The following is a 15,006-nucleotide window of genomic DNA, read 5'->3' as shown; positions in this document are numbered from 1 at the left end:
TCCTGGCAACACGTTCCTTTTAGTCCAAATGGATTTGGGCTGGAACAAATGGATGAATCAGTGGCAATCGTATTTTTGCATAGAAACAAAACTCATAGAGATCACGTGTAATAACATTTGAGGAACATTTCCATACAACGGTTAATTGGGAATGCATGCCTATTTTTCCTTTTACACAAGGAGCATTTGTAAGATTTGTTAACATTTTATATTTTTGGACTGAGATCATGAGTTTATATAATATAATGATTCAAAAATCTTTTATTATAAATATTTATTTGAGAGGCAGAGTTACAGGGAGAGGGATAGAAAGTGAGGAATTCATTTCTCTGGTTTGCTCCCCAAATGGTTGCAATGGCCAGGGCTGTGTCAGGCTGAAGCCATGAGCTTCTTCCAAGTCTCCAATGTGGGTGCAGGGGCCAAGTATTTGGGCCATCTCGCACTACTTTCCCAGGCCATTAGCAAGGAGCTGGATTGGAAGTGGAGCAGCTGGGACTCGAACTGGCACCCTTTTGGATGCCGCAGCTGGAGGATTAACCTGCACCATAATTCTGGTCCCCAAAATAATTTTTTAAATATTTATTTGAAAGGCAGAGTTACAGAAATAAACAGAGATCTACCATCTTCTGTATCATTCCACAAATGGCCTTAGTGACGGGAGCTGGAACCCCATTTAGGTCTCTCATGTGGATAGCAGGGGCTGAAGCACTTGAACCACCTTCTGTTGCTTTCTCAGGCATGTTAGGAGGGAACCAGATCAGAAATGGAGCAGCCAGGACTTGAACCAGTGCTCATATGGAATGCCAGTGTCACAGGCAATGGCTTAACTTGCTGTGCCATAATGCCAGCCCTCCCAGAGTGGATTCTTGAATGAGACTGCTTATATTCAAATATGTTATTTAATCCTTCTAGAAAATGTGATAATTAGGCAAGGTGGTGCATGTGTAGGGTTTAATACAGTGCCAGGCACCAAGTAAGAGTCAATAAACGTTAGCTATTGCTGCTGTTTGTTACTTTTTAACAAAATCAATAGTAAACATTTTCTTCTCTTTCTGGACATAATATATGAGGAATATATTCAGTAACTGTTCCTCCTTATACTTCCTACCCTAAGTAACAGACCTCAGCTTGAGCATAAATGAGGAGTGGAATCTGCCAAGCCTTCCAGGAAAATGGCAGTGGGAAAGGGGCAATTCCCATGTGTGAAAAGAGGCTGAATATAATGTAGAGTGATCACATAAATGTATCTATTACTGCAAACAGTATGGGCTCACTTGCTATTTAATATTGTTTTGGTGGTAGAGGCAACATAGTGGGGTGTGTGTGTGTACATGTGGAGGGCTCTAATTGAGTTTTAAATTTCCAAAAGGTGTGTGTGTGTGTGTGTATGTATGTATATATTTATTCAAATTGCTTGGAGTTCCCTTTTTGTGACAGGGGACCTGACAACCTTCCTTGAAATCATGGCTATAATTTACCTTCCTAGTACAAGCTTTATACTTACCATGTTTTCAGTATGTAATTACTTATGATGGGAATAATGATCTATTTGAGTCATGGTTTAATGGTGATTGTCACCATCCAAGAAAATATTTAACATTTAACTTGGTATGGTTCTTGCTACATATGCTGTGAGTTTCTGTTACTTATGTGATGAAGTAAAAAGGTACAACTTGCGTTTTCTCCCTCAAAGCAGGTGTGGGTGCATTTTCTTGGAATTAGTAGGTTCAGCATCACCTTCACAATTGAACTTTTACTAGTAACTAAAATTCTTTTGTTTTTTTTTCTTTTTCCTTTTTGCATTTAGTTGGAACATAGTATTTGCACACATTTACAGGGTATAGCATGAAAATTCAATACATGTAAACAAGGTGTAATGATCAAATAATGTTATTAGCATTTCTGTCACAAACATTTATCATTTCTGTTTTTGGAAGCTTTGAGCTTTTTTTTTTAGTTATTTTGAAATATATAATAAATTGTTGTAGATTATAGATACCCTACTCTGCTATTGAATTCTGGAACTAATTGTTCCTATCTGTGTTTACTACCTGTTATCTAAGCTCTTTCTAGCTCTCCTTGTTGCTCTTCTTCCAAGCCTCTAGTGACCACCACTTTACTCTTAAATGCCATGGTAGCAACTATTTTAGCTTTCACAAATGAGTGGTATTTACCAATTTGTGCTTGCCTTGTTTCATTTAATAGGATGTCCTCCAGTTTCATCCATGTTTCTGCAAATGACAGGATTCATTTCTTATGACTGAACAATATTCTATATTATAAGTGCATGGTTGAACATGGTTCTGTGTTGGAGTGTGAAACCCACAAATCGCTCTTTCGGTACTAGTTTCCAAGCCCTTACGATTGATCCATGTCCTATGCGAAGACAGACCCTTTGCTCAGGTCATCATTTTCACATGGATTATAGTTATTTTCACTGCCATCCATAGCTTTGCTTATGTAGCCTATAGACACCACTATGACTTAACTTTACCTTTTTTTGCTGTTTAGATTTTTACAACTGCTTATTTCCTCAAATTGTGTTTTTGCTTTAGCTTAAGGAATAAAGAAATTGAGTTACTTGAAAGCATTCTGCGGATATCGTTTGGTAGCAGTGGATAAATAGAAAATTAAATTACTGATACTACACTTGATCTTAGCCAAAAGGCCGAGAAGCGATGACAATAGGTCTGATCTGATTTCATCATCATTAAAAAAAATCATCTATTATTTTTCACTTTATGTTTCTGTGTGGGAGCAAACTGTTGAAATCCTTACTTAATGTATACTAAGCTGATCTTCTGTATATTAAGATAATCGAAAATGAATCTTGATGTGAATGGAAGGGGAGAGGGAGTGGGAAAGGGGAGGGTTGTGGGTGGGACGGTATGGGGGGGAAGCCATAGTAATCCATTATTCGTACTTTGGAAACGTATATTCATTAAATAAAAGTTAAAAAAAAAAATAACAAAATTTATGTCAAGTTATATATGTTATTTGTACACAAACCTTAATGTTTTAACGTCTTACTTTCCTGTATTTATTAAAAGCAAACTTTTAAATAATGTTTAAAAAAAAAAAAAAAAAAAAGAAAATTAAATTACTGGCCCATGGTCCTAAATAAAATCAGCATTGAGACTGAGGCAAGACTTCTGCACTTCTCACCAATCACCACTCAGATTCACTGCACTAATGAACCCTCTTGCAACAGACTTGTCCCCAGTATTTGTAAGGAGACAGTTAACTAATCAAACAAGGGACTGGTACTGTGGGGCAGCGGGTTAACGCCCTGGACTGAGGTACCAGCATTGCATATGGGCGCCAGTTCTAGTCCTGGCTGCTCCTCTTCTGATCCAGTTCTCTGCTATGGCCTGGAAAAGCAGGCCTTGGGTCCCTGCTCCTGGCTTTGGATCTGCACAGCTCCAGCCATTGCAGCCACCTGGGGAGAGAACCAGTGAATGGAAGACCTCTTTCTCTGCCTTTACTTCTCTCTGTAACTCTGTCTTTCAAATAAATGAAATAAATATTAAAAAAAATCAAACAAAATTATGGTGATTTCAAAAATGTCCATCTCTTTCACATTTTTCTACAAAGAAAACTTTGTGTGGATTAAGGAGATGGATTTCACAATTTTATTCTGATTGGCTCCACTGCTTTTGAATGAAAATGTGACCACTGGGTATTGAAATATAATTTTTTGAAATTGGTAATCAAAAATCTTATTAGCATTTGTGCCCATTCCATGAGAGTTCATAGTACTTTAAAATTAACATTGATTAAATGATGAACTGGCTAGAAAGAGGCCACTTATAAAATTGGGGATAGAGAGTAGGGGCGGTTGTGGTAATTTCTCTGCCAGACTAAAAAGTCTCATTAATGGGTTAAGAGGGGTGGAGAATTCATGAAGGACAGTATCACAGATGATTGCCTCTGTTACAATGAAATTGGTAGGTCAATGGATATTATAATATGTTGTTTAGGATTGTATCTGGTTATATTGTGCTAGTTCAATCCTTTGGATATGGAAATAGTTTAGCACTTAAATGTATTATTTTAATAAGAGACCTATGTGCAATGACATGTTATAGAAGTTGCAAATGTTAGTAGATTAAATTGGATAAGAAATGCAAAGGAGGATTATGCTTACTTACAAATAAAAAGTTGTGTAGTGTCAAACATGAGCTCCATTAGCTAATTGGTAGTATAATATGCTTGTTTTTCTTGAGCACCAGAGAGCAAAACTGAGATGCAGAAATGTGTAGGGTTAAGCCAGCAGTGAGCATTCTATATTACACAACCTGAGTGATCAAAATGGATAGGAAACCAGGACATGATCTACAGCTTGAAATAAATTATTTAAAGTACCATTGCGAAAAACTTATCTAATAATTGATTTTTCCTTCATACATGTTATGTTTTTATGTCATGCCTTACCAAATCTATGAAATGACGAAGGGAACCATACTTGTGGTATCTTCTAATGGACATAATAGGATGGGTCTTGCATTTCAGTGGGGGAAGATATGTCATTACCAAGGTAAATAAAATTTGTAAGTATAGAGTGGGGATGCTAAAAAGTAGGACTTGTGAGGATCTATGAACTGTATGGGTTAACTTTCAGATAAAGGACCTCACGAGAATGCCTAACATGAAGCAAACGAGGGAACAAACCATGAAAATACCTGGGGGAGGCATATTTCAAGTGGAGGGACCACTAGTTGCAAAAGCCCTGAGATGAAAGTATGGCTTGGATATTTGAGGAACAGCAATGAAGCCAGTGTGTTCAGAGGGAAATAAATTTAGATCAAAGTATGAGGTCAGAGAGGTAACCAAGTAGGTACTGATATAAACTGTGGCCTTATATCCAAGAGAAAAAAACAGGAGAGTGAGGGTGTACCTTATATTTTAATGAGGAGAACACTCAGATTGTAGTGTTTCCAACAGACTCAAGATGGCAAAGGAAGAAACAGACCATTTAGAAGGCTGTTGTAATCACCCCAGTGAAAGACAGTGGTGGTGATGGTCACAGTAGAATTCTCAAGATTTTCTGACAGATTGAATGTAGGATACGGGAGGAAGAAATGAAACAAAGGTTTTTGGGCTGATTGACTGAAAGGATGGCTTTGATGTGTTAGTGAGATGGGGAACACTGTGGGAAGAGTTTTAAGGAGCTAAAAAACATCTGTTTTGAACACATTTGGTTAGAGACATCTATTAAATATCAAAAATATTTTATGGGCTTTGAATGTAGGAGTCTGGATCTGAGGAATATGTTTGAAAGCCATGAGGAATTACTATACATAAAATAAAGGAAGCGGTCTGTTGAGAAGAAAACAGGTTGCAAAATAGTATGCCTGTAATTTTTTCCTTGGGAATAAATTGTTTATAAAAAGAAGAATGAGAATATATATATATATATATATATATATATATATATATATAAATGAGAATATATATATATATATATATATACCAAGTTCATCTCTGAGTACTAGGGAATGTTGATAATTTTTATGTTCTGTGTTTTTCAATATTTCACACACTTTTTTAAATGAAAATGGGTCACTTTTATAACAGAAAACGGAATAAAACTATGAATCCTATTAAGAAAATTTTTGTCTATTTCTTCTCCAATGTCTAAAGACATTTATTTTATGTATATACCACCCACCCCTCATACTCACAGATATACTCAGAGTGAAACATGATGACAGAAAGGTTGTTTGGATCAAACTACATATGACATGATTGGACCTTACCATCAAAGATTCATAATACAGATGTTTCTGCCTTTAAATAGGGTCGAATATAACTGGATAAAATGCTCCTGATGGTAAAGAATATGAAGACCTGGGGACAGTTAAATCTAACAGCACTACATCCAACAGGACTAGATTGGGACCCTTGAGGCTGAGTCAAAATCACATCCTTTGGGAAAAGAGAATTAATTGAACTCTTGTTCCACCCACTTGTGACATTCTTTTCCCTGAAGGCCTTTTGCCTTCTTCCTCTAGCAGCTCCAATTCAGGGAACAGGGTATCTGCTAGTTCAGCAAACTACTCTTAAATGTTAATAACTGTATTCTTGGCTAATTTTTTACACATAGGAAAATATAGCATCTGATCATGTTGCATTTTAAAGTTCAGATCATTTTTATTTTCTTTTGGACACAAAAACTTTTCTTTTGCATTCTCTCCCTCTATCCCATTTGACTATGATTTCCCTGCCCCCACTTCTCTGGGGGTGACTGAAACATAGCTGAAAGGGGGCTTTTTTCAAACTTCTTTTGGAAAAGAGAGAAAAGTCAGTGTTTGGCCTGAGGTCAAACAGAGTATTTTAGCTAAGATGCAGGATGGTAGATGCAGCTATGAGTGACTGAAAATGGAATTGAAATGGAAAAGACATTTGCATTTTAAGCTGTAGCATTTACTACTGTGAGTGTTAGCACTTTGTTAAAAGTATGTACATGCATGGTAAGATTTTTTAAGGAGAAAGTTGGAAATTGGTACAGAAATTTATTTTTACATATGCTTGCTTTTCCACTAAATAGTAAGTATAATCCTCTCCCTGGTGATCTGATGATCTACTTCTTTCTTTTCTTCCTAAGAGTGCCTCATTCAACCCCAAAAGTTTTGTTGCATAATTGAGAAATGTTATTCCTTCTTCTGGATTCCAGAGGTCAGACAAGACTTCCTGCAGTATTCTGTTAATTTTGGCGATTTTCATCAGTCAGCATAAGAGATTTACATTTACTCCAAGCCTCCTCAACCACTGCCCACTCCATACACACTTGCAAACACACACACACACACACACACACGCAAGTATGTTAAGAGAAACTTTTGCCTTGTACTATTATAGAGACTGAGTCCCAAGGAGACCCACACAAATGAGGATCTTCAAAAAGTTCATGACAAATGCAATTAAAATGTTTACTTTGTTGCACAACATTGAAAATCAAGTTACAACTTTTCATAATATGCATTTTCTGTGACCTTTTGAAGACCTCTCATATATATGAATTTAAATCAACAGTGTAATCAAAGGCATTAATTTATAAAAATTGTACCTGGAACTAGACTTTGGATCTTACAGAATGAGCATAGGTGCTGAAGTGTTAAGATCTGAGTGTACAATGTTTATTGCAGCTCAGTTCACAATAGCTAAGACATGGAATCAACCTAAATGCACATCAATAGAAGACTTGATAAAGAAATTATGGGATATGTACTCTATAGAATACTACACAGTGGTAAAAAAAATATCCATCATTTGCAGCAAAATTGAAGGAATCTGGAAAACATCATGCTGAGTGAAATAAGCCAGTCCCAAAGGGACAAATATCATATGTTCTCCCTGATCTGTGACCTAAAAGGAAACCTGTTAAAGTGAAACGGACACTATGAGAAAAAATGACTTGATCAGCCCTTGTCCTGACTGTCGAGGAACAACTTAATACTTTATTCCTTATACTGTTTTTTTGTTGTTGTTCTTAATACCATTTGTTGAACTCCTTAATTAACACACAATTGTTCTTAGGCGTTAAATCCAACTGAAAGTTTATCCCTGTTAAAAATAAAAGTGGGAATAAGAGAGGGAGGAGATGTACAGTTCGGCACCTGCTCACTTGTACTTACCCCCAATGGTAAAGCTAGAAATGTGCCATGGACTCCAAATCCTTGTACGTTGGCAGGTACCAATGCAATCTTGCTAGTTAAAGAGTTCAGTGTAAGTTTGTAATTGATCATAACAATAGGATTAAGTGTCAAAGGGATTACATAAATAAGACCAGTGTTTGCTAATAATAATTTTTTTTTTGACAGGCAGAGTGGACAGTGAGAGAGAGACAGAGAGAAAGGTCTTCCTTTTGCCGTTGGTTCACCCTCCAATGGCCGCCGCGGCCAGCGCGCTGCGGCCGGCGCACCACGCTGATCCGATGGCAGGAGCCAGGAGCCAGGAGCCAGGTGCTTTTCCTGGTCTCCCATGGGGTGCAGGGCCCAAGCACCTGGGCCATCCTCCACTGCACTCCCTGGCCACAGCAGAGAGCTGGCCTGGAAGAGGGGCAACCGGGACAGAATCCGGTGCCCCAACTGGGACTAGAACCCGGTGTGCCGGTGCCGCTAGGCGGAGGATTAGCCTAGTGAGCCGTGGCGCCGGCCACTAATAATAATTGATAGAAGTAAAAAGGAGAGAATGATACAACTTTGGAAGCGGGATACACAGCAGACTCATAGAATGGCAGATGTCCTAAATAGCACTCTGGCCTCAGAATCAGCCCTTAAGGCATTCAGATCTGACTAAAAAGCCTATGAGATCATTTCAGGCATAGAAAGCCAAGACACTGTAGCAAAAAAATGACCTAAATGAAAGATCTCTGTGAGATCCCAGCAGAAAGAATGGGCCATCAAAGAAGGAGGTACCTTTCTTTGAAGGGAGGAGATAACTTCCACTTTGGTTATGGCCTTGTCTAAATAAGGTCAGAGTTTGTGAACTCAAGAGGCTTCCATAACCTTGGCAGCTCATGACTAGAGCCTTGGGTGATTACTGACATCATAAATAAGAGTGTCAATTTTAAATCAACAACAAGAGTCACTGTGCACTTACTCCCCATGTAGGATCTCTGTCCTTAATGTGTTTTACTATGAGAATTAATGGTAAAAATAGTCTTCAAACAGTAATTTATACTTTCTGTGTCTGTGTGGGTGCAGTCTGTTGAAATCTTTACTTAGTATATACTAAGTTGATCTTCTGTATATAAAGATAATTGAAGATGAATCTTGATGAAGAATGGGATGGAAGAGGGAGTGGGAGATGGGATGGTTACAGGTGGGGGGGGAGGTTATGGGGGAGAAAGCCAATGTAATCCAAAAGTTGTACTTTTGAAATTTATATTTATTAAAAGTTATACATTCAATGCAATACCAATCAAGATACCGAAGACCTTCTCAGATCTTGAAAAAATGATGGTGAAATTCATAGGGAAACACAGGAGACCTCGAATAGCTAAAGCAATATTGTACAACAAAAACAAAGCTGGAGGCATCACAATACCAGATTTCAGGACATAATACAGCCTAGTTGTTATCAAAACAGCATGGTGCCAGCACCGCGGCTCACTAGGCTAATCCTCCGTCTTGCGGCGCTGGCACACCAGGTGCTAGTCCCGGTCGGGGTGCCGGATTCTATCCCGGTTGCCCCTCTTCCAGGCCAGCTCTCTGCTGTGGCCAGGGAGTGCAGTGGAGGATGGCCCAAGTCCTTGGGCCCTGCACCCCATGGGAGACCAGGAGAAGCACCTGGCTCCTGCCATCAGATCAGCGCGGTGCGCCGGCTGCGGCGGCCATTAGAGGGTGAACCAACGGCAAAAAGGAAGACCTTTCTCTCTGTCTCTCTCTCTCACTGTCCACTCTGCCTGTCAAAAAACAAACAAACAAAAAAAAACAGCATGGTATTGGTACAGAAAGAGATGGATAGACCAATGGAACAGAATAGAAACACCAGAAGTCAATCGAAACATCTACTGCCAACTTATATTTGATCAAGGATCTGAAACCAATCCCTGGAATAAGGACAGTCTATTCAATAAATGGTGCTGGGAAACTTGGATTTCCACGTGCGGAATCATGAAGCAAGACCCCTACCTTTCACTTTACACAAAAATTCACTCAATATGGATTAAAGATTTAAATCTATGACCCGACAACATCAAATTATTAGAGAGCATTGGAGAAACCCTGCAAGATATAGGTACTGGCAAAGACTTCTTGGAAAATACCACAGAAGCACAGGCAGTCAAAGCCAAAATTAACATTTGGGATTGCATCACATTGAGAAGTTTCTGTACTTCAAAAGAAGCAGGAAAGTGAAGAGGCAACCGATAGAATGGGAAAAAATATTTGCAAACTATGCAACAGATAAAGGGTTGATAACCAGAATCTACAAAGAAATCAAGACACTCCACAACATCAAAAAAAAAAAAAACCCCACTTAAGAGATGGGCCAAGGACCTCAATAGACATTTTGCAAAAGAGGAAATCCAAAGGGCCAACAGACACATGAAAAAATGTTCAAGATCACTAGCAATCAGGGAAATGCAAATCAAACCACAATGAGGTTTCACCTCACCCTGGTTAGAATGGCTCACATACAGAAATCTACCAACAATAGATGCTGGCGAGGATGTGGGGAAAAAGGGACACTAACCCACTGTTGGTGGGAATGCAAACTGGTTAAGCCACTATGGAAGTCAGTCTGGAGATTCCTCAGAAACCTGAATATAACCCTACCATACAATCCAGCCATCCCACTCCTTGGAATTTACCCAAAGGAAATGAAATTGGCAAACAAACAAGCTGTCTTCACATTAATGTTTATTGCAGCTCAATTCACAATAGCTAAGACCTGGAACCAACCCAAATGCCCATCAAGAGTAGACTGGATAAAGAAATTATGGGACATGTACTTTATAGAATACTATACAGCAGTCAAAAACAACAAAATCCGGTCATTTGCAACAAGATGGAGGAATCTGGAAAACATGCTGAGTGAACTAAGCCAGTCCCAAAGGGACAAATATCATATGTTCTATGACCCTGTCGGAATAAGATCGAAGTCGGCGAACTCAAAAGGCTTCCATAGCCTTGGCAACTCATGACTAGAGCCTAGGGAGATTACTGATGCCATAAACAAGAGTGTCAAATTGTTAAGTCAACAACAGGAGTCACTGTGTACTTACTTCTCATGTGGGATCTGTCCTTAATTTGTTGTCCAATGTGAAGTAATGCTAGAACTAGTACTGAAAGAGTATTTTACCTTTGTGTTTCTGTGTGGGTGCAAACTGTTGAAATCTTTACTTAATATATACTGAATTGATCTTCTGTATATAAAGATAATTGAAAATGAATCTTGATGTGAATGGAATGGGAGAGGGAGCGGGAGATGGGAGGGGTGCAAGTGGGAGGGAAATTATGGGGGGGGGAAAGCCAATGTAATCCATAAACTGTACTTTGGAAATTTATATTTACTAAATAAAAGGGAAGAAAAGTTTTCTAAAAAGAAGCCAGCAACTTGCAGGCAGTCCTCTATACGATCTACATGCCAGGTTACTTCAGAAAGTTTGTAGAAAAAAATAGAATTGAAAAATAAGTTTATTGGGCTGGCGTTGTGACACAGAAAGTTAAGCTGCCTTCTCTGACATTGACATCCCATATGAGTGCTGATTTGAGTCCCTGCTGCTCCATTTCTGGTCCAGCTCCCTACTAATGTGCCTGGGAAAGCAGTGAAGATGGCTCAAGTACTTGGGCCCCAGCACCTATGAGCGAGACTGATGGAGTTCCTGGTTTCTGGCTACAGGCTGGCCCTGCCCTGGCAGCTGCTGCCACTTAGGGAGTGAATCAACAGATGGATGAGACCTCCCTCCCTCCCTCTCTCTCTCCCTCTCTCTCTCCCTCCCTCTCCCTCCCTCCCTTTCCCCCTTTCCCCCTCTCCCCCTCTTCCCCTCTCACCCTCTCACCCTCTTCCCCTCTCACCCTCTTCCCCTCTCACCCTCTCCTTCCTTCCTCCCTCCCTCCCTCCCCTACATGTCTCCCCTCTCTCTTCTCTCTCTCTCCCCTCTCTCTCTCTGTCCTCCCTCTCCCTCTTTGTCCTCCCTCTCTCCCTTTCTCTCTCCCTCTCCCTCCCTCCCTCTCCTCTCTCCCTCCCTCTCTCTCTTTCTCCCTTTCTTCCCTCCCTCCCTCTCCTCTCTTCCTCCCTCTCTCTCTCCCTCTCTCTCTCCCTCTCTCTCCCTCTCTCTCTCCTCCCTCCCTCCCCCTCTCCTCTCTGTGTAATTTTCAAAAGTAAATAAAGAAATCTTTATGGAAAAGGAAAAAAAAGATCTGAGTGTAAATCTTGAATCTTCCACTTGCTAGAAGAGCACCCGTTGGGAACCCACATAAGCAGCTTTTTAACTCTTACATACTTGTTAAGCCTTACATACTTGTTCTAATCCTAACCAGCATGATGGATATTGACTGAGTTTGGTTGTTTATTGTTTAGACTGTGTTTCCTGCCTAAGTAATTAGCATAATACATGATTTGGGGAGCTTTTAAAAGGGTTAAATAAGAAAATGAATACAATGTATCTAGGACCAATATTTGAGACAAATGGTTTTCGAGGATACTCTAAAAAGTTTCTAGAAAGTGGAATTTAAAAATAAGCTTATTTTTATGCAAAAAAAGTTGAAACCATGTATAAAGAGATTTCAAAAAGTTAATGAAATGTCTGAATATTTCATATATATGAAATAACTGCATGGATTTCAAGCTTTCTGCAGCAAAACAAATCTATACTTAATTCTGTTTTCTACATACTTTGCAGATTATCATGTTAAAATCTTTAATCTCTTATTGTTTCTCTTACCTTGATTCTATATAGGACAAATATTCTTTGTATTAACAATATTTAAGTTATACAAGTTTTATATAATTCATATAATACAGATTAGGAACTTAATTGCTCTTCACCCCCACCCTCCCTCCCACCCCTGCTTCAACCCTTCCTGCCCCTCCCTCTTGGATTCCCACTCTCAATTTTTACAATGATTTAATTTCAGTATACTTAATGTTCGTATAGTTGACACAACTCTAAGTAAAAAAAACTAAACAGAACACTTTCTCAATGGAAGAGACAAGAGCTATAAACAATTATCGATTCTCAGAGTGTCTATTTCATTCCAATACATTACATTTTGGGTACTCTATTAATTACTTTGGATCAGGGAAATCATATGATATCTTTTTGAAATTGGCTTATTTCACTAAGTATAGTGGTTTCCAGTTGTGTTCATCTTGTTGCAAAAGGCATTTCATATTTTTAGCAGCTGAGTAGTACTCCATAATGTATATCCATTCAATAGTTGATAGACATCTGGGTTGATTCCATATCTTAGCTATTGTGAATTGTACTGCAATGAACATGGGGGTATAGTTAATGCTTTTATATACCAATTTCTTTTGGTTTGGGTAAATTCCCAGGAGTGGGATGGCTGGGTCATTTGGTAGGTCTATATTCATTTTTCTGAGGTATCTTCATACTGTCTTCCATAGTGACTGCACCAGTTTACATTCCCACCAACAGTGGACCAGGGTGCCTTTTTCCCACATCCTAGCCAGCATTTGTCATTTGTTGATTTCTGTATGATAGCCATTCTTACGGGGGTGAGGTGAAACTTCATTGTGGTTTTGATTTGCATTTCCCTGGTGGCTCGTGATCCTGAGCATTTTCTCAAGTGTCCGTACAAATACTTTTTAATCTGTGACAACTGTAGGCTTTCAATAAGTCAAGCCAACTCTGCAGTAGGAGATAAAAGGTAGAATTCCTGAGTTAAGCTATCAGTTGAATAACAGTAATTACTTAAATAAGTAAACCAGAGGAAGAGTTTGAGAGGTAGCCAGAAGAATCTGTGTCATTTCTTGAGCAATTAAAAAGTCTTTGGAAGCTCATATGAGGCATAACGGATTATGCAAGGGTCTTCAAAAATCTTATGGAAAATGTATATATTGAAAAACTATTCATAGATTTCAAATATTGTTGCAACAAAATGAACTTACATTTAATTCAATTTTTCCACAAACCTTTTAAAGTAACTTCATACTATGTCACTGAGGATATGGGAGGGAAGCACAGCAAAAAAATTCTTTAGGTGAGACATAAGACACTGCTGCATGTCACCAAAATAAGAATAACTTGGTTCTATTTCTACAAGGAACTTAAACATCCCATACTCATTTTCTAATTTTGTCTTCATTTTAGTTACTATGATGAGGAAGGGCATCATAGTGGTTAAGAGTCTGGACTTGGCAAACAAATGAGCTAGATTCAAAGATGGTTTATGTTGCTTACTATCTGCATGACCTTAGAAAAGACATTTAACCTTTCTTCTTGATTTGTGAAATAAGAATAAGAATACTGTCTACCACATAGAATTTCAGTGATTGAATTAACTTTTGCAAAGTGCTTTGAATAGCATATAATACAGTATTCCCTATGTCAACATTTATAAAAATAAAAAAGTAGAAGATATTTAAATGCTTATTGCCTGATTTGATCAGTTTATGCTGTATAAGCGTTAGAATATTGTACTGTATCCCATAACAAAGTACCACTATTACATGTTAATACATTTTTGAATAGTGAAGGATATGTTGGAAAGATTTGGTTTGTAGATACCACCTGATGTCAAAGGATATAAGATTTCATTCTTCATTCTCTCTCATCCCCCATTAGTTTAGCAAAAGTCTCCCTGTTACAGTTAATTACCAGATTTCAAGGAGCTCATACATTTGATGATTTGCAGTTTATGTATGTATGTGTGAAATTGGCTTCCCTCTCCTGGTTTCATTGGTAATATAAGAAAAAGAATAGATAAGGTCTTTGAGTACAGAGAGGGGGAGAAAATCCAATTGTTTGGTGAATTTTCTGAATTGGTCTGGATTTCAAAAGAAAAGTCCTGTTGAGCTTTTGCCTAAGGAACTCTTAATATGGTAGTATTCTTAAAATGTTCTACCACGCATTTTTCTTGATGTGGAGTTAAGTTTCTTGTGATAAACATGTAAATAAAGGCCATCACCTGGGCCAAGAACTTAACAGACATTTTTCAAAAGAGGAAATCCAAATGGCCAACAAACACATGAAAAAATGCTCAGGATCCCTAGCCATCAGAGAAATGCAGATCAAAACCACAATGAGGTTTCACCTCACTCCAGTTAGATTGGCTTACATACAGAAATCAACCAACAACAGATGCTGGCGAAGATGTGGGGAAAAAGGCACACTAATCCACTGTTGGTGGGAATGCAAACTGGTAAAGCCACTATGGAAGACAGTTTGGAGAGTCCTCAGAAACCTGAATATAGCACTACCACAGGACCCAGCTATCCCACTCCTTGGAATGTACCCAAATGGAATTAAAGGGGGGAAAAAAAGAGCCATTTGCACCTCAATATTTGTTGCAGCTCAATTCGCAATAGCTA

The 15,006-nt window shown here is 38.6% G+C and overlaps 1 protein-coding gene and 1 pseudogene across 3 annotated transcripts in view; one reads left to right on the top strand and one right to left on the bottom strand.

The window, feature by feature from the left end:
* The window catches only part of IL1RAPL2 (interleukin 1 receptor accessory protein like 2), a 1,320,043-nt gene that overhangs the window by 199,024 nt on the left and 1,106,013 nt on the right, over positions 1-15,006 (top strand). The window lies entirely within an intron of this gene.
* LOC127485084 (U2 spliceosomal RNA) lies at positions 2,604-2,680 on the bottom strand (annotated as a pseudogene).

Source organism: Oryctolagus cuniculus, chromosome X (genome assembly GCF_051225735.1).
Source record: "Oryctolagus cuniculus isolate XC-2025 breed Fujian yellow rabbit chromosome X, ASM5122573v1, whole genome shotgun sequence".
Classification (NCBI taxonomy): Eukaryota; Metazoa; Chordata; class Mammalia; order Lagomorpha; family Leporidae; genus Oryctolagus; species Oryctolagus cuniculus.
This window is presented reverse-complemented; position numbering and strand designations above follow the sequence as displayed.